This window comes from Hipposideros armiger, unplaced genomic scaffold (genome assembly GCF_001890085.2).
Source record: "Hipposideros armiger isolate ML-2016 unplaced genomic scaffold, ASM189008v1 scaffold_239, whole genome shotgun sequence".
NCBI classification, from domain to species: domain Eukaryota; kingdom Metazoa; phylum Chordata; class Mammalia; order Chiroptera; family Hipposideridae; genus Hipposideros; species Hipposideros armiger.
Genome location: NW_017731589.1, coordinates 1,653,383 through 1,658,824, shown reverse-complemented (window position 1 = coordinate 1,658,824; position 5,442 = coordinate 1,653,383). Strand labels below are relative to the sequence as shown.

The 5,442-nt window shown below is 42.9% G+C and overlaps 1 protein-coding gene across 2 annotated transcripts in view; it reads left to right on the top strand.

The window, feature by feature from the left end:
* Positions 1 to 5,442, top strand: part of XRCC2 (X-ray repair cross complementing 2) — a 30,227-nt gene that overhangs the window by 10,144 nt on the left and 14,641 nt on the right. The window lies entirely within an intron of this gene.

Genomic DNA, 5,442 nt, shown 5'->3' with positions numbered 1-5,442 from the left:
AGCAACGTCCTCCACAACTAGACTGAAGAGCAAAATGACAGCAACTTGTCTGTTCCCCTTCCCCCAATTCCCCAGCACTGTTCCCATCCCCCCAACTCCCCAATAAAAATCTTTAAAAAAAAAAAAAAGAATAAACAATTGGAATAACTAACTTCCTGTTAGTGATTCTGATGAGGATGTTAGTCATCTGTATGCATGCTTTTTCAAACATTTTATAGTTGTTTTTTATGCTCCATCTTGTCCATGAAAGTTTCTCCGTCTTCTCCTTCAAGTTGGACTGTCCATCTTCTGACTCAGTGGTTCTCACACTTTCCCGTCTCAGGACTGCATTACACATTTGAAAATTATCGAGGATTCCAAAGAGCTTTTCTTTGTGTGGGTTATATCTGTCGATGAAACTGAGAAATTTAGAGTTTAAAATATTTATATTCACATAGAAGTGACAATAATAAACCCACTGAATATCATATTTTAATGAAAAATAGTTATATTTTTCTAAACAAAGATAATGTAGTGAAGAGTGACAGCTTTACAGGTTTGCAAATGTCCTTGAATCCAGCTGAATGGAAGTTCGCTGGGTTCTCATCTTTTCTTCTGTCTCCACTCTGTTACTCTGTGTTGTCTCGTTCAAGTCTGTTAAGAATACCGGGCCTCTCACAGACCTATAGATGGAAAAAGGAGGAGTATTTTAAGATCTTTTCAGGTATTTATGGATGTTATTCTTTGATGCTATACCAAAACTCATCAAGTAGTAGTTTTCCTAAAAGCTATTTGCAGTGGAGAATATAAAATTAGGTCAGTGAATTTTTCAGACATCTGAACCCATTGGTCTGTCTTACACTTGGACTGAATGAATCTTTTACCCGGGAATGATTTAACATCATGCATTGGTCACCTGGAAATACTGGTTCACTAAGTTATGCAGATTTTCCAATTTTTGTTTCCAGTTTTTGACACATTTTGTTAAATAATTATCCAGAAAAAAAAATCACACTTGTTAAAATCACCAGTGACCTCACCAAAAAGGATCTTAATGTATTGGGAAGCTGTCGAGCTCACAGTGGTGGAAAAAAGTGTTCCATTGTTCAAATAATAAAAGGGTATTCCATGAAAAAAGCATCCATCTCTCACAATCACACAGTTGCTTTTCCTAGAGAAAGAACATTATATTTGAATTTGGAGCAGACGTGCTTTATCTATCTCTGAAGTTGGGGAAGGCCCCAAGACTACCTTCACTTCAGACCCAACTGCAGAGTTGAGAGCCCCAAGAGCTCGCTCACTCTAACAGTAATTGCCAGTTTGGGGGTCCCCGAGACCACGCTCAGGTTTAAGAATTCCTTAGAAGGACTCAGAACTCACTGAAAGCCGCTATATTCATGGTTACGGTTTCCTGCGGTGAAAGGAATCAGATGAAAATCAGCCAAGGGAAGAGATGTGATGGGACAAAGTCCAGAAAGATTGATTCCAAACTCAGGGCTTCCAGGTGTCCTGTCTCAATGGAGCCATGGACAGTGCTGACTTCTCCCCGCATCAGTGTGTGACAGCGCCAACCAGGGGAGCTCCTCTGACCTTTGGCATCCAGAGTCATTATGTGGCTCTCGTGTGGACATAGCAAACTGCCCAACAGTGACCTCAGTCTCCAGCCCCTCTGATACCAGAGCTGATCCTGGAGTTAGAGCTGACGCGGAGGCCCCACCGTGTGGTCCGAGCTGACTTGGAGCCCCGACCATGTGGTTCGAGCTGATGCTGGAGCCCCCACCACGTTGTTAGGCTGTCTGGTGTGGCCCAGGGTCCCCAGGTGAACAAAGACACTTTTATGGGGCAGGATATTCCAGGAGGCTTAGAGATGACCTCCCAGGAGCCTTGGGCAAAGGCCAGACTGCTATGTCAACGTTCAGTTCTTTATTGCTACTCTTTCCCCCATCATCACAAAGAATATTTTAAAAAGCTCTCAGGGTCATGATTTAATAGAGCTAATACTTTTTACTGCTTCATCAAAGACATTCTTACGTAAAACTAGTTTTGCATATTTGGGTTTTTTCACCCTGTGAGAAAAGAAAACCATGTATGAATACAGTTTGATGCCACTGCCTTGACTGTGCAGGGAGCCAATAGTTTTACCCACCGCTGCTGTGGCACCGTCAGTACAAGTGTTAGTTTAGTGAAAAAGACAGTATCTTAATATTTATGAAAATAATTTTGACCTGGGGCCCACCCTCAGACTCTGCTCTAACTCGAAGCACTGTGTCTTGTGTGGGTAGCAGTGTTTACCTTGTTTTGTCATAAGCTCTCATCTCCTAGAGGACCGAGACTGCAAGTTCTTTGAGGGCAAGTTAATTGTCACCTTCACCTTTGTAGTCTCCATTTTACCTGCCATGGTACTTTGTGCATAATAGAAACTCAATAAATATTTGCTACATTAATGTATGGAACCTTTTCATCACTTCAGGAAATCTTTTCAAAACTTCTGCTTCAGTTAAAAAACCACAGAGGGTGACTGCTTTTCCTCCATTTGTGATATGCTCATTATTCTTTTGTTGGGTTGTCACATCTGTGCTGATTCCTAAGAAACTTAAGAGTCAGCTTTTTTTTTTTTTTTTTTTTTNCAGCGACTCAGGGCAGCCCAGCTCCAGGTTGAGCTGTTGTTCAGCATCTTAGCTGTGGAGGGCAGTGTCACTGGCCCTCATATGTGGGATCCGAACCGAGGCCCTCTAGCATCCCAAGCCAGCTCTTAACCAACGCACCACTCGGCTGGCCCAAATAAGTCTTATATACACGTGTTTGCCTTAATGTCATTTATTTCTGGTTAATTTGATCTTGAAGCACTCCTTCCTGCTCCAGTGGAAGCTTTCCCACACTAAATGATGTTTAAAAACATCTATATGGGCCGGCCGAGTGGTTCAGTTGGTTAAGAGCTCGCTCAAGAGTGTGAGCTCTGAGCAACAGTGGTTTGATTCCCGGCCCAAGCTGAGCTGCCACTGAGCTGACAACAGGTGGCAGGATGGCTCAGCTAAAAAAATAAAAATAAAAACATCTCTATGATATATATTCTACTTAACAGGCACTGAATGTATATGACTGCCTCTAAAATGGACTTTGTTGGCGAGTATTAAGTGCTTCGATGACAGCCGTAAGAATACTCATGGACTTTTGTTTAGTAGAAGTTTGCACAGATTATCCAAATATATGAACATCTCAATAGTTTGAGTTTCTTTATACTCGCTGTCCTTCCCCCACTTCTGCCTACTTATGCCCTGTGTACCTTCAATTTACCAGGCAGCTACTCAGTTTCTGTCAAATGTAAAGCATTTGGAATTGGGGGCTGGCCACGTTAGACCCCTTTCCTTTTCGGAAGCTTTTACATCCAGAGGAGGGAGACAGGCTGGCAGTGTGCTCTTAAGTACAGTAAGAACTTCATGGAAGGAGGTGGCCTGGACAATGTGTAGAATCTGGGTTTAGTCTAGGCCTGAGGGAATTCAACTGAGAGAACAGGGAAGGGGCGCTCCAGGTAGACAGAAAAAAAGCATTTTGCTATCAGTGTGCAGCATGATAAGATCTCACACAGATCAGAATTGACCCTCTCTTATGTCTTCACAGCGCCCCGCGCGTATTTCTGTTACGACACCTACAATACTTGATTGTACTGTTTTTTAACCTTTTGACTCTGCCCCGTGTAAATTCTTTGAGGACAGGCGCTGCTCTGCTACATGTCTGTATCCCCAGACCTCGCTCACTTCCTGGAGCACACGCCTGAAGTGTTTAGCAGTGAATGTCTGTATCGCTGAGCGTTGCCCCCTTTGTAGACTGTACTCGCTCCAGTAATGATGCTGCTGTTGAAAACATTTGGGGCTCCTTGTTGCTGTTGGAGGGAGTGCTGAGAGAGATGGTTGAAAGAGGCCAGATAATCGCCTACACAGGACCTCAGACTGGATTCATCTGTAGTTAGTAGGTCCAAACACTATTTTTCTCTGTCCTCAGATTTGATCAGGCTCGGTGATAACGGACTCTGAAACTGTAGCCTCAGAGGGGAGGGGAATTCTAGGCTTTGGGAGCCAAGAGATCTCAGTTAAACCCTGGCTCTGGTGTCTGCTGGTTTTCTCATCTAAAAAACACAATAATAGCAAATAGAGTTAATGTGACAATTAAAAGGGGAATGTGTATAAATTATGTACTGTTGCTACCACAGTATGCACAAATAGTAGCAATTGTTAGATAGCTATTGTTATGATAATAAAACCTAGCGGATACTGATTTACAAGCCAGATGCCAAATCTATAATTTACAATATTTGTGAAACCACCAACCAGACTAAACTGATTGTGTCCCTGTATGTTCTTTCCCAGTTAGGAAATTTGACCTCAGAAAGGTTGCTTAGATAATTGAGAGACATAGCTGAATTATCTCAATGGCTGCCATCATCAGGCTCTGATTGCCTAATGTGTTAATCTTCCCTGAGAGGATTAAACTGTCACATCAGGCAGAATTTATTTGGGGTCCCTTTGCCCGGGACACTTAACAAACTTTTCTCTGCCCATCAGAAACTCCAGATTGGCTAACTCTTTCATTTCTTGCCTCAAATCTGGACAGCATCATTAATTTTAATTTCTATATGTCAATCAGGTTTATGTCATATTTTTAGGATATTTTCTGCTAATGTTTGGAAGATACCTTGTCTCATAAAGTGACTCCTGTAAATTGTTAATATTATCCATTATTTGTAAGGGTAAATCTATTTCCAAGTCCTGGGAGTTAACTTGCACTCTGTACACGCTGCGTTTGGCATTGTAAAACATTATTTTGACTATTCTCGATCATGGAAAGTTTCCATCCTTTGAAAATAAATTCGATTTTTAAAAAATTTTATTTTTTTTTATAGCTGAGCCATCCTGCCACCTGTTGGCAGCTCAGCGGCAGCTCAGCTTGGGCAGGGACTCGAACCACTGTTGCTCAGAGCTCGCACTCTTGAGAGAGCTCTTAACCAACTGAGCCACTCGGCCGGCCCTATAAATTCGATTTTTAAATAACAGTGGAAAGTCAGATGCAAATTGGCTAAGTGAGCTAATTTGGTAAGAGGAGTAATACCATCTTTGTCCAAGGCAGGTCAATAAAAATGATACTTTCTTGAATACCAGCTTACAAGGAATTCTCAGAGGGGAAGGGTGCTGAAATATTTTGAGCAGTGACAATAAGAATAAACAGTTGGGGCCAGCCGAGTGGAGCAATGGTTAAGAACTGGCTTGGGACACCAGAGGGCCCCAGTTCGGATGCCACATATGAGGGCCAGTGACACTGCCCTCCACAGCAAAGATGCTGAACAACAGCTCAACCTGGAGCTGGGCTGCCCTGAGTCGCCAGCGACGGCATAGGCTGCAGCCCCTCTGCAGTGGGTTGCCCTGGGCTACTGTGTGTAGCCAGCAGCCAGCGTAAGCGGCCAGCAGCCGC